The sequence below is a fragment of the Mustela nivalis genome, assembly GCF_964662115.1.
Source record: "Mustela nivalis genome assembly, chromosome: 2".
Lineage (NCBI taxonomy): Eukaryota > Metazoa > Chordata > Mammalia > Carnivora > Mustelidae > Mustela > Mustela nivalis.
This window is the reverse complement of record NC_139021.1, coordinates 2,505,122-2,519,033: the sequence shown is the minus strand read 5'-3', so window position 1 is coordinate 2,519,033 and position 13,912 is coordinate 2,505,122. Positions and strand designations below refer to the sequence as shown.

The window sequence follows — 13,912 nt, the reverse complement described above, 5'->3', positions numbered from 1 at the left end:
GTGGGCCCCTGCACAGTCTGTCTTCCCCCTAATCCATCTCTGAGGGGGGCTCCTCTCCACTGCTTGGGCTGAGGGGCTGGTGGGGATCTCCTGCACTCAGAGCTTCCCGATTCCAGGGCGGATTCTGGAGCCTGGAATTCAGGCCTGGAGTGTGAACCTGTCTGTCCCTTGCTCAGCCATCACCTGCCTTCCAGGGGTCCCTGTGGCTGCTGAGGGTGGGCGGCTGGGGGAGAGCAGCCTCCCCCAGAGGTGGTCCCAGAGCAAGCTTCCACCTGGCTGGGGGAGGAGAGGCTGGGCATTTGGCTGGGCCGAGGGCAGGGGGCACCCATGGACTGGTGTGGCGGGAGACTTGAGACTTGCTTCTGTGCCTACCTCTCTGGCCTCGTGCCTAGCCACGAGCCCCCTAGGAAGTGCTGATCCAGGAGACCCCCTTACCAGTCCCCAAGGGGCATCTCAAAAGTCTCGCTGGGGGCTGGCTGGTGGCTGAAATGGCCCAGCCCACGTGGCACAGGGAGACAGGGAAGAGTTGGGCCTCACTTCTCTCAGGCACCTCTGCGTGGGCGCCTGCCCTGGAGTGCGTGAGGTCCCCGTGGCCCTGATGACCACCTCTAGGAGCTCACTTCCAGAGGCCCCCCGTACATGAGACCCCAGTGCGGCCACTGGGTGACTGCTGTGCAGGCCCCATCCTTCCGGAAACCCCTCCCACGGATCTGGGGCTCAGCCCCATGGACAAGTGGGTAAGTCGAGGCACCTTAAGTTTCGTAAAACTGTTGGCCTCCGGACCTCTCCCGAGCTCGGGGCCCCTCCCCCTCCGTCCACACTGCCCCTCCATCCTCCCCCCGGGGCTCAAAGGGGCCGCAGTACATCCGCACTCCCAGCCTTCGGTAGCCTGTCCCCACCAGGGGCCAAGGTCAGACCCCGGACCGCCCCCATGGCCACACCCCTTTCCGTCTGGGCGGGGCCTCCCGGGCGCGCGCGCGCGCGCGACTGCAGCGTGGGGAGCGTTCCCATTGGGCCGCGCCGCCCACGTGACCCGACGGCGCGGCCCGCGCTCCCGGGGCCGGGGTCGCGCCTGCGCGCGCCGGCCCACGTGCACGCGCGCCCCCTGCCTCCGCCCGTCGAGCCGGCGCCGGGACCGCCAGGTCAGTCTCCTCGGCGCGCGCTCGGCGCGGGCGCGCGGCGCGGGCGCGTGGGGCCGTGGGCGCGCAGGCGGAGCGCGGCCGCCTCTTGCGCTGGGCGCGTCCCGGGACCCCGCGGCCTGGCTTGGCCGCCGCTGCTGCTGCTGCTGCGGGAACGCGGGCCTGGGCGCGGCCACGTGCAGGGCGCTGGAGGCCGGGCTCGGGGCCCAGCCCGTCGTTCCCCCCTTCCCCGGGGGCGTGCAGCGGGACGACCCCGGCCGGAAGAGCTGAGCCGGCTCCCGTGTCTGGGGGGGCGCGTGACCCCGTCCGCAGGTCGTCCTCCCGAAGTTGCGGCTCGGGGTTCTGGTGCGGCCCCGGTCCCCACTCTGCTTCCTCATCGGCGTGGTCCCCGGGGACCTGGTCTTCTCAGAACCCCAGGGGTTTCCCTGTCCTGCGGTAGGACGGGGAGGGCAGCCGATGTCCCCAGCCCATGTTCCCGGAGGCTGAGCTCTGCGGCCCGGCCCAGACCCTTGCCGGGGCTGGTAGCCTGGCAGTGCCTCCCCGAGCCCTGGCCCCGCTGCGGAGCCGCGTCGGCAGCCTAGCGCCAGTGTCGCAGGGATTTCACAGGTGGCTCTGCGCGCGCCTGGGGCTCGGCTGGGCAGCTGCGGCTGGGACCGGCGGTGTGCCCAGCTGCGAGCCGGCAGAGCGCAGCCCCTGTGTGGTGTGGTGACCTCTCAGGCCGGCGCCTGGCCCGTTGGCTCTGGGAGAGCGGGCCTGAGGGTGGCAGGGGGTCCAGGCCAGCAGGTCACAGTGCCCGTGGCCACCCCAGCCTCTTCGCCAGGCCCTGCGACTCGTCTCCTGGCCTGCGGGCTCTGTGGTCAGCTCCGCACCTGATAATGGGTTCGGACCAGAGCAGCCCGGGGGTGGGGACCAGATGGGGTCCGTGGAGGGGACCTGTGCTCTTCTTGCCCAGCGGCCTCTTCAGAGCTCCGTGCAGGTGACCTCATGTCCTCCCGTGAGGTTATTAACCCCATTTCTCAGATGAGGAGACTGAGGCCCAGTGCGGTGGAGTCAGGTCCATTTCCCCTGCAGATCTAACCAGGGCCTTGGTTTGCCCATCTGTGAAGTGGGTACTGTTTGGCCCACCCTGCAGGCTGCTATAAGGAGGCAACGGGAGAGGCTGAGTCTGGGCCTGAGGCCGGCATGGGTGTGTCTCCACGGCCCCCCCTCCCGGCCGCTCTTCAGGGAGAGAGGCTGCCCCTCAAGTGTCCCTAGGACGACCACTGCACCCCGTAATTACTCTGTGCACTTACTCTGTGCCAGGCCCCGTGCTGGGATCGGGTGGGTGTCGGGGGTGAGCCTCAGGACTCCACTGGCTGGAGGGGGACAGGGCAGGGCGTGTGCCCCCGTCCAAGTGCTCAGGGTGGTGGAGGAAGATGCTGGTGGTGAGCAGATGGGGCCTCCAGGCTGTCTCCTTGGCTTGCCGGCTCCTCCTTGCCCTTGCTGTCCTCCGGGACACCTTCCCTGACCTCCGGGATGGGGCTGGGGGCCCCAGCGAGTCTCCTCTGTCTCCTGCGTGCCAGCTTGACTTCCTGCCCACGTGGCTGGGAAGAGGTGCGCACCATCGGCCTTGGCCAAGCTGCTGTGAGCCTGCCCTGCTCCCCAGTGGGGTGCACTGGCAGCACAGAGGCCTGTGCCAGGGGCCTTGGGGGCTCACATCCAGGTGGGGACACTGTGCCTCACTGGCTGGTGGACCCGAGCAAGAGGTCAAGGAGAAAGGGCACGGGCATGTCCAGGCAGCGTTTGGCTGGAGGGGCAGAGCCGGGAGCGGCTGGGGCTGTGGTTCCAGCGATGGCTGATGGTTTCCCAGAGACCTTGAACTTGCCGTTACCCAGAGGCTCCAAACCTCACTGTAGGCAGTCACCACACAGTGCACCGGGGCTTCTCCCCGCTGCCCGGCCCTAGCCTGTGCCCTCCGTCTGGGATGGCCTCCCCACCAGCTGCCTGGCATCCTGCCTCCACCCGGCCTCCCTTGCTGCTGTCACCTGCTCCCTGGAGTCCCCGCTATGCTGTACTGCCCCTCGGGGCTTTTCCCATGGCCGGCAGGTACAACAGAGAAGGCGGAGCTAATCAGGAGGGCCTGGATTTAGTTTCTTCCCAGGAACCATTGCCTTGGCCCTCAGTTTCTGCATCTGTAGAATGGGAGCAAGGAGGTGTGGGGTCAGTCATGTGGGTGGACCGCACCCTGGCAGTCAGAAGGTGCGTGGGGAACACCACTTCCCTCCTTCCGACCTGGACCAGGGCCATGGCCCTGGGTCTTCTTGTCAGGGGTAGGAGGGTTCTCATCACCTCACCCGTGGGGGGGCAGGATCTCATTACCCGGGGGTGCCCCTCCACAGGGCCGGCACCTTTAGGATCCCCGGGTGGTTTGGGATCCTGGTCAAAGCAGCCAGTCAGGCTTTCCTGTCTCCCTGGGCCAGCAAACTGGGGAGCCTACTGTGAGCCTGGCCCCGAGAGGCTGTGAGCCGGACTGCCCAAGCTGGAGGTCACCCGCGCAGGGTGACGCTCGCAGATGTGCTAGGAAGACGTTGGATAGGGGTGAGGGCTGGCAGGTGGTGGGGAGGGGGACCCAGGAAGGGCCGGTGTCAGCTGTCAGACCTACGCCCGCCAGGCCCATCTCCCGCGGGAGGTCCCCAGGCCTCCAACACTGCCGACCCCTCTGTCCTGGGTCTTCTGGCCGCTGCCATTATGGGGCTCGTCCTGGGTGCCTGGCCTGAGCGCGGTGGGGTCTTGCATGGAGGCAGGACCGTGGAACGTCACCACAAGCCAGCAGCGGGGAGGGCCTGCGTCCCATGCTCAGGAACTGTCTGCTGGGGGAGGGGCTGGGCTGGGAAGTTGGCTTCAGGGCCCCACTCTCCTTCTGGGTGACCCTTGGGGTGGGCGTCAGTGCCATAGTCTCCCAACACATGAGGGCTGGACCCGATCAGGGTCTGTCACTGGGTCATCACCCCGGGTCCCTAGGTGCTCTTTGGGGGGCAGCACACGTGTCCCTCAGGATGTCTGGTGCCCCGAGCAGGCACTGTTGCTGGTGTGGGCAGACGGAAGGTAGGGAACTGGCCTCGCTCAGGTTCGGGGGAGCCGCGGAGTGTTCTAGAGCAGGGGTGGTGGGGTGGAGCGGAGCCTCGAGGGTCTGACTTCCCTGGGATATGGTCCCAGAAGTGGGAGCATCGGGAGGACGGCTCCCACCGTAGGGAGTCTGGGGTCTTGAGTGCTTAGCGGGGCACTGATGTGCTGGGATGGGGCTCTGAGCCCAGGATGTCAGGAGACGTGCTGCCGCAGGCCTCCGCAGTGTCCAGGCATGGCTACCGGAGCACACGTAGTCCAGGACAGGTCACGGGCTTCGGGCCAGTTCTGGTTCTCCTTAGGGCTCTCAGTTTCTCCTTCCGCAGACAGGGGGGCTCTGATCTGCCTTCTCCGGCTCCACCGTCCCCACAGCCCCTCCCGGGAGCGGCAGGAGCCCGTTCCCACGGCCTCTGTGGCCGCAGAGACCCCAAAGACGGGGCTGGCCCAGCCGGTGGAGGCGGGCTGACAGGCAGGCGGCCCTGCCCTGTCCCCTTCCCATGGGGACTGGTGCTCCCAGCCGCTCTCCCGGCCCGGCGGCCCCTCTTGTGACTCAGGCTTCCCGGAAGAGGTGCGGGAGGCGCCGAGGATTCCCCTCCGGCCACCCGCCCCGGGTTCCCCCGCTGCCTGCCGGTCCCATCCCTGCCCCGTGGCTACACGCGGTGGGCTTGACCTCTTCTGTGTCGCCCCGCCCCCAGAGGGCGCTCCTGATGGTGCCCCCCATCATCTGCTGGTGTGGGGACCCCGGCTCCCTCCTCACGCTCTGGCCCAGACCAGGGCCTGCCAAAGCAAACATCTCCCTGCTTTCATCTCCCTGCCGTGCTCAGCCGCGCCGCTCCTCTCGGGCTGCTCTCTGGCTGGCTGCCCAGTGGCCCGTCTGCTGGGAATGGCCGCGTGGAACTCAGGGGCCGTCTGGGGGTGCCTGGGGCGCTCCACGGTCATCTCGCTGTCCTCTCCTCCCCTCCGCATGGTTTGGAGGAGCCCAGAGCCCTGGTCCCAGCTCTGCTGGTCTCTCTGGTGACCCGCGTCTGCCTCTGGGCTTCTTGAGCCTCAGTGTTCTTGTCTGGAGAATGGGGTGCTTGGAGCACACTGTGGACCTTGCAGCAGACTGGATGGGAGGTCAGGCCTTGGTGGGGAAGCTCCAGCCGCCCGAGCCTTGCGGCTGCTTTCTGCCCCGCGTCTGCTCTGTGCGACTGGGTCTCGCCCGGCTCTCCGCTCGCCCTCGCCAGGGGCCTGGGACCTGGGGAAGGGTGGCTGTTGGTGCCTTGGCTTCTTCAGCTGGCATGCTGGGCTCTCGGCGCCTGGGCGGGGTGGGCCGAGATCGCACCACCTGCCCTGGGGCTCACGTCTGGGGAGGGGTGACACTCGAACAGGTCCCTGACTGCATCATTGTGATTTAATCCAGATGTTGTGATGTTCCGTATAAAAACCCACACAGCCCAGGCGATCTCTGGTGGCGGTGGGCTCCGAGCGCCTGGGCATCTCAGCTTGACTTCGAGGGAGCTGACCGCTCTGCATCTCACTTGAAACGGGCCGCTTTCCTGATGGTCCCCATGGACCCAGGTCTCTGGGTCTGGATGGACCCGAGTGTGTTAGTCAGCGCCCACGCCCATCACCTCCATCTCGGCGGCTGTGATGTCGGCTGGAAGCTACTGGCCTGGCCTCACTTCCGCCTCCCCGTGCCCTGTGAGGGGCTGCCCAGGCCTGCACTGGCCCCTGGTGGGGAATGGGTGACGGCAGAGAGAGGTGGCCCTGACCCTGGGAGTGTGGGTGAGCAGGACAGCAGCGGCTTTCCTAGAGCATGTGACCCTCCGAGTCTGAGGCTGTGGTAGATAGGAAGTCCAGGTGAGCTTCTGGGAGGAGGCAGCATCTGGCCCGGGGCATGAAGGATGCGGGCATCACAGTAGGAGGGAGGGGCTCGGGCCGGAGTTAGCCAAGTCGCTGGGGCAGCTGCGTCGTCGGCCACACTCTGGGGCCTCCTCACAGCCAGCCGCTTCCCCAGGTGGGGGCTGCGTGTTTGGGTTGGAGGACCCTGCTCAGGGCAGCAGTGTGGGAGGTGTGCTGGGTGGGAAGGTGGCCTTGGCGGGGCTTGTGTGGTCCTTGCAGAGTGGTGTGGAGCCAGGACTGTCGGTCCCTCATTTACAGACGGGGAGCCTCCTTGTGTGTGTGGGGCGTGGGGAGCGGACCCCATTCCGGCACAGCCACCAGCTTGCTCTCCCCTCTCTGGCTTTTCCTTAGCTCTGAAGCGTGGCTGGGATGGCCTGCTGCCCCCCCCCTCCGTGGTGGGGTGAGAGCCTGACAGGGGCAGAGAGGAGGTCCTGCCTCAGGCCTTTGGTGTAACTCACCCACCCGTGCCTCAGTTTCCCCCTCTGTAAACAGGGGTAGGAACCCCTTTCGTGGGGATGTTGGGAAACGTAAGACGGGCAGTGGGTCCGGGCAGCCCGAGGCGCACAGTGCGTGCCCTGCTGATGGGTGACACAGCCTCCCCCGCCCCCGCACCGCTCTTCCTAGACCTCGGCGGCTGGGGTGTTCCCACGGCCGGGCAGCCGCAGGAAGCCAGCTGGAGGCCTTGCTTTTCCTCCCCCCAGCCTCCCTGGCAGGAAGTCACCGGAAGGGCCGTCCCGAGGGGCCCCCAGGCCTGTGAGGACAGCCAGTGGCCGGGGGTCCCCGGTGGAGTGTAGGGGGCAGGGATGGACGGGGGCGGAGCTGGGGGCTCCCAGGCCCCCTGCGGCACGTGGGCTGGAGTGCGGGGGGAGCTGTCTATCAAGTGTGTCCGTCTGTCCGTCCAGCCTGTTTGCTACCCTTCCCCCTCCACGGGCCTCCGATGAGGCCCAGCATGGCTGTGGCCCACGAAGTCCCAGCCTCAGTCCTGGGGCGGGCTCTGAGCTGGTTGGGGAGGGGTGGGGTGGAGGGAGCCGCAGGAGGGGCCCCTAACCCAGGAGACAGGGGTGCGGGGTGCAGGTGGAGGCTGTGGCCTCTGGGAGCGTGGCTAAGGGGGTGGCTGTTGGGAGGGGAAGCAGAAGGGTGGGCAGGGTCTGGGGGCCGGATGGTGACTGTAGTGGTGGGGGCGGCCCGAGACCCTGTTCTCCTCACCCTCCCCTTCGAGACCCTTGGGTCAGCCGGCAGGTCTGGACATGCCTCCAGCAGGATCAGGGTCTGGGCTTCCGCCCCTTGGGACGTGCCCACTGCCTGGCCTGAGTGTGGCTGGCTGGGCCTGGGGACAGTTCCCACGGCCACTGCCAGCTGGGCCTGCCCAGCCTGAGGAAGGACGCTGACCCCAGCGGGCCCTTGGCCGCCTTGTGCCCGCCCGGCCTCCCGCCTTCAGGAGGAGCCTGGTGGGCTGGGGGTCCGGTGGCCCTGCCTGACCTGCCATGGGGAGCAAGGGGCACCCCCGCCTGGTTTCTTCCTGTCTCCCCTGCGCTCTCACTGCGTCCCTCCCCCCCCCACCCCGCTTCGGCAGGCTCTGTCCTGGGGTCTTGCAGGCAGGGTGAGCGTCTCCCCAACCCTTCCCTTCCCGTGAGGAAGTGAGCGTGAGAACCAGGGCTCTGGGCGGGCTCTGGGCTCCAGGAGCACCACGGCCGGGAGGCGCGGCCGTCAGCCGGTCCTGGGCGAGGCGGGATGTTCCAGCGGCTCCCGTGGGCTGAGGACAGGCGGTCGTGGGCCTGTCCCAGGAGGGTCACCGGCTGTTCCCGAGTGCCTCCTGCACACCAGGCCCACTAGTCTGTGACCTAGCCCCACAGCTGCCCTCCGGTGTGGGCAGCCGGTTTGTAGAGCCCGGGCTGCCCCCGGGTCTGAGCGATGCTGGCCTCACCCCCTCCCGTGTGCCGAGGTACTAAAAAGTGTATAAAAGATGGTTTGCGGCGTGTGTGCCCAGGCCTGAGGGAGGCTGTGGAGGTGGGGGCTGGGGTCCTGGGGCCTGCTGAGAGGCCCTTACAGTGGGAGAAGCTTGGACGGCTACTGGGAGGAGGGGGCGCTGGGCCAGGAGTCCAGAACCTGGGGAGGCTGGCCTGGGGACGGGGCTGGCCTCAGCTCTCCATGCCGTTCCTTCCTGGGTACAGCACACTCTGTTGACGGTGCAGGGCAAGGTGGGGCTCTCCACTCACCTCCCCTTCTGCAGGGGCTCCGCGTGGCCCCTGCATCAAGGGTAGAAGATTCTAGATGTGTGGGGCGATCTGCTTGGGCAGGGCTCCTTGATGGCTGAGAGCCTCTCGGTTGCTGGCGCTATGATTTGTGGGCGCCTGGCCCCAGGGTCCCTGCCAGGTTGCTGTGGCCAACTTTGTGGTCTTGCTTGCCATGAGCTTTTTTCTCTACGAGCTCCCTTGGCCCCAGAGCACAGCCGTGGACGGCGTCCACCCGGAGCCCAGTGTCTGTGAGCCGGTGACGGACGGGGCCTTCGAGGAGGTGGGGTTGGGACGGGCAGGTGGAGCCAGGAGGGAGTCCCAGAGTGGAGGCCAAGGCCCGACGACAGGACAGGATGCTCTGGGGACAGAGAGCGCCTGGCCCAGGGCATGGCAAGGGCAAAGGACTGGAGGCGAGACCGTACATGGCCCGTCGTCGGGACAACAGGAGGGCGGGTGAGGCCAGAGCAGAGCGAGGAGGGGTGTGGGGGGACAGCAGCCGGTGGTGGGGCCCACGGGGGTGAGGGGACTCGGGCGTTTCCTTCGAAGTGGCGTGGGTGTCATTAGAGGCTTCAACCCTGAAGGACCGTGTCAGCGGGTGACACCAGGTAGGGAGTGCGGGGGAGGGTCGGGGTACCCAGGACGCTAGGGTAGGGTGGCGGCTGTCTCTGGGCAGAGGCTCCCCAAACTCTCGGTGACCTCAGGGGGCCCAGGCACTGCTGTCTCACTTGTCACTCCATGTGGCCTCTCCTGCCCCTGTTGGGGGTTCTGGGGAGTTTCTGTTTCCTCCTCTTGTGCTTGATTCTGTGACACCCCTCGATCTGGGGTTGCAAAGTCCTGCCCCTCCCCGCCGCTGCCCTGCAGTGATTCTGAGAATGGGGGCCCGCCAGGGTCTGCCTTCCCCGGGGGGCATTTCCTGCGCTTCCCGGCAGCCTGGGTCACCACCTTTCTGCTCCCGCCCTCCTGGCCTTCCCTCGGGCCGTGCCCTCCGCCTGACCCCCAGCCCATTTGCCCTTCTCAGGGGGAGCTCTCAAGACTCGAGGGGGCCAGCGTGTCCTTCGCTGTCCTGCGGGGTGTGGTCCAGCTGCTGGTGTGGGCAGGCCCACCCGCACAGGCTGTGTGTGGCTGGCTGACACGGGGGCCCTCGCACGGGGCCGGGTGGTGTCGCCCCGTAGAGTGTCGCTCGTCTCTTCTCTCCCCTCCTGTCCTGGTGCTGCTGCCGGCTGGGGTTCGCCTCTGAACCAGCCTTGCCTCCAGAACGAACGAACCTGCGGGCTGTGCTCACTCGACGCGCGGTGGCTGTGTCTGTAGCTTTTGAAGATGCTGTGACGATTCCCGGGGACCCCGCAGGGCCCCCTTTTACCTGGCTGGCTGCTGGGCCTTCTGTCCCTCCCCGGCCTGCTCGGTGCCCTCCACAGCCCACTGCGCCCCTGCTGGACCCAGGAGGGGACTGCCCAGGTGCTCCCCACCACCCCTCGCCCCTGTGCTGCCACGCCCACCCTCCTGACTGGACCCCCCCCAGGCCCTGCCACCCCCCATACCCTGACTGCCCCTCCCTGGGTTTTTTCTCACACTTGGGTGCACGAGGGGCCCCACTCGTTCTGCTGGGGAGAGGGTAAGCCCCCTGCCTCTGCGGTACCCCTGGGTCCTGGAAGCACGGGTGATTGTGGGTGTCCAGCCTTGCTGTCTGGACAGCGTACAGTCCCTGTGGGGGTCGGGGGGACAGACCCGCGAGTGACCCAGCTGTTCGTGAGCTGAGCATGGTCTCCACGTAGGGGAGCCAATAAAGGGGTGCAGCCCTGACCCCGGGACAACACGCTTGACCCTCGGAAGCGTGATGTGGAGATCGGGGAGCCACACCCCCAAGGCCACGTGGTGTGTGATTTTTATGGACGTGGCAGGTCCGTGGAGATGTGCTCCCAAGTGGACAAGTGACTGCCAGCGGCTGGGCGGGCGGCGGGGGTGGGAGTGTCCGTGGGGACGGGGCAGGTCCACAAGAGGTGTGGGGCTGCTTGTTGGGGTGATGGGAATGTTTTGGGCTTAGGTAGTGGTGATGATCACACAACCCCACGGAGATGCTAGAAAACGCCCGAGTGTCTGGTTTAAAATAGTTAAAATGGCCAATGTCACAGTCCATGAATTTTATCTCAGGAAAGCCATGGAGCCTGCTCCCCGCACCGCAGAGTCTGGCCTGCGCAGGTTCTCAGTTAAAGTCTGCAAAATAGGATTAGCCCGGCTCTGCCCCGGGGTGGCCGGCAGGGCTTAGAGAAGAGCGGGCAGCGGTGCTAGGACTGGCGGGCACTCAGCGAGCTCAGGAGCACGGCGTGGAGCCGGCCTTCCCCCCGGGGCAGTGCCCGGTGTTGGTGAGTCTGGTGGCGCGTGGGGCCTGCTTCGGACATGTCTCTCTTCTTGTGCAGTCTCCTGCCCTCCCTGCTTTGTGTCCCCTCCACTCCCGATCGTCCTGTCTGGGTGGGGAGGTGGGCACTGCTGTGGGGCTCCTACTGCTGGGAGTCTGCAGAGCACAGTTGGGTGCGGGCTCGGGGCCCTGCAGCCCCACACGGGCTCTGCACCCCTGGTCGTGCCCTGTCTGGAGCTCCTGGAGGAGCGGCTGAAGGGCCAGTCGCGGGAAGCGGACGGGACGCGGGCTCGGTCACTTTAAAGCAGGGGCTGGCTACAGCCCGGAGCTAATCCCTCCACCCTCACCTGACCAAGGTGGGGGCCCCGGGCAGAGGACCGGGGGCTGGGGGTTCAGGGTGGCCTGGCCTGGGCTCCGCCTCCATCTCTGTGTGGTGGTCCCCGCCCTGACCACCGGCCGGGCTCAGAGATGGGAGCCGCACAGAGGAGCTGGAGGCAGGGAGGCCTGGCCGGGAGCCTCTCCCACCCTCGCAGCTGGGACTGGGGCATGGGGCTGACCCAACCCGGTCTGTTGCTGAGGTTCTGGGAGGGGCCGTCTTTGCTGGTGCCTGGCGTCCAAAACATTCTGGAAACGTGCTGCCGGCTGCCCTGCCCCCGCCCCCCGTCCCAGGCCATCGCATCTATTGAGGAATAAAGGCTCTGGGACATTTTGCAGGAAAAAAAGCCCCTTCGGTGTCCCAAGGAAACCCCTGGGGGAATCCCCATTCTGAATGCAGGCCCTCCCATGGGGCTTAGAGTCCCCTCAGAGTCCCCCTGGGTGTCTGGCACAGAAGAATCATTCCAGGGGCTCAGGCAAGGCTGCTGGGAAGGGAAGTGTCCCTGCAGGTCCCAGGAGAGCGGCCACCAGCAGCTCCATGAAGGAACAGCGTCCAGCGAACCCATCTTACCGATGAACAGACTGAGGCACAGAGACCCTCTGGGAGCTGTCAGGTCCTGAGCAAGGGTGTGGGGCAGAGCCACACTGGGGTCGGGGTGATGGGAGGGAGCCCCTCCTGCTGGGCCCCTAGAGACCACGCAGGGCCTGGGTTGGGGGAGGCCCTGCTTCAGAGTCTCCTGCGCTCCGTGGGCCTCAGGCTCCCACGGGTGGGACGGCCACGGGCACTCACGAGGTTGCGACGTTGCAGGGTGGACACAGCGCTGTGCATGGTGGGTGTCACGCTGGCTTCCCTGGGGGCCTGGGTCGTCGAGCCGTCCTGGGCTGCGTGTGCTCAGGGTTCGAGCTGCTGAAGAGCAGGAAGCGCCACTGTTGTTTCAGAGACGGGACACGGTTCTCCGTCCACCCAGGGATCCAGCCCGGGGCTCGGCACCCGGCGACCGCTGGAGATGCCGGTGGGGCCGACACGGAGCTGAGACGGCGGCAGCGCCGGGAAGAGGAAAGTAGCAGCGCGGGGCTCCCCACTGCCCTGGGGGGTCTGCGGGCCCCTCTAGCGTGTGTCCTGGATGCAGCAACCTGCCCCTCTTGCGCAGGTTCTCTGGGGGCGCCGGGGGGCTGTGTCTCGCTGCCAGGCTGGCCCAGAAATAGCCATGACCTTCCGCACCCAGCTTGGCAGCGCCCAGGGCTGTGAGGCCTACGTGCGCCCGGCAGAGTCCTCCCGGGGCGGTGGGGCCGGTTATTTTGGATGTGGCCTCCCGAGGCCAGGTCAGAACTCTTTCCCGTGGCTCCTGAAGGCCCCTCTGACGCGCGTCCACCAGGGTCTTGGCCAGCAGCCCTGGCCACCTCCGTGATCTTGCGACCCCTTCCCGCCCGCCTGACCCCTGGCGGCCTGTGTACTGGGTCGGGGGGGGCGCGGGGGCCTTGGTGACGGATGGAGGCGATGGGTGACGGGGCTTCCGGGAGCCCTGAGATCTGTTGGAGGGCCGGGCCTCGGTTTCCGGATCAGGGGTTGTTTTAAGGAGAAAACACAGAGGTAGTGTCCACCTGGGCTGGCTCAGCTGCGCATAGCTGTGGCCTCGGGCTAGTCAAGTCACTGACTGCATGGCCATAGCCTCAGTTTCCTTATCTGTGAAAAGGGCTGATGGCTTCCTTCAGCACTGCGTGGAGGATGAATGTGGGGAGGGGTCTGCGTGTGCAGGGGTCCTGGAGCCTTCCCCTGTTCTGCACTCCTGGGCACGCCCCTCGGGTGTGTGGGGGTGGTGAGCCGAGCCGCGCCTGAGCGTGGACCCGCGTTCCGGCTGGGCCGCAGCCTCCTTTTCTGGCCCGGCTTCGGGTGCGGTGGAGAGCAGAAACGGCTAGCACGCCTTGATGCCGCAGGGTCCAGTTCCCCGGGGGCCGCCGGCTTCTGGGGCAGCTGCTGGCCATGTCCTGCCATGGGTCCAGGGTGGCTGCACGGGTACAGGGGACTGGCTGCTGCATCTGTGGGCAGAGCCCCCTCCCCTGAGGGTGCGGGGGGGTCCTATCCTGCCTCCTGGTTGGGACTGGGGCACAGCAGGTGCAGCGGGGGAGGGGCTGACCGCCTGTCTGGTGCCGGCTGTCTGCTGGCACCCTAGATCTCCCCCAGGACCTCCTTCTCATCCCCCTCGGGGATGCTGACCTTGCATGGTCCAGGGCCAGAGGACGAGCCAGAGCCGCTCCTCCCGGGGGAGGGGACTCAGGCGGGCGCAGCAAATGCCCCCCAGCACTGGGGTGTCCTTAATGGAGCCTCCCTCACATGGGTGCGCCCCCCTGCCCCCCAGGCCACGGGACAACTCCGTGGCACCGGGGGGCATGTTGGGGGCAGCTCTTGTTTTCCCCCCTTGAGAGGGTCTGTTATATCCACGTTATGCAGACGACCGAAAGGCCCAGGGAGGAGAAAAGGTGTGCGTGGGGGCACAGGCAGCACACGGAGGACTTTCTCAGCTGTCGGGGTATCCCAGGGCGCACCCCGTGGGGCCTCCAGCTGGTTCCGGGGGGCAGAGACGTCCTCCTCTGGGAGGCCCATGCCACCACCCCGGTTCTGAGGACCCCAGGTGCCTTTTGCCCGTTGAGGGTCCCTGTGTGTGTGTGTGTGTGTGGCGGGGGGCATGGGAGTGGTTGGGCTCCACCTGGTGGACTGGGGAGGCCCGGGGCTCTCGGGACGGCAAGGACTGGGCCTCCTCTGGGCCTCCTGGGGCCTCTGCCTTCCTGGCAGGGGCTTGAGCTGGGGGCTTGGTGGGTACAAGGGC

The 13,912-nt window shown here is 67.2% G+C and overlaps 1 protein-coding gene across 2 annotated transcripts in view; it reads left to right on the top strand.

Moving 5' to 3' along the window:
- Window positions 1–1,012: 1,012 nt before the first annotated feature.
- Window positions 1,013–13,912, top strand: part of PTP4A3 (protein tyrosine phosphatase 4A3) — a 31,795-nt gene continuing 18,895 nt past the window's right edge. Inside the window, exon 1 of one of the 2 annotated variants that reach the window (XM_082720684.1) lies at window positions 1,013–1,142. The gene's annotated coding sequence lies outside the window, so the exon portion shown is untranslated. Of the gene's footprint in view, window positions 1,143–7,839; window positions 8,068–13,912 lie in introns of those variants that run through there. The other variant, XM_082720689.1, reaches the window with a different exon arrangement.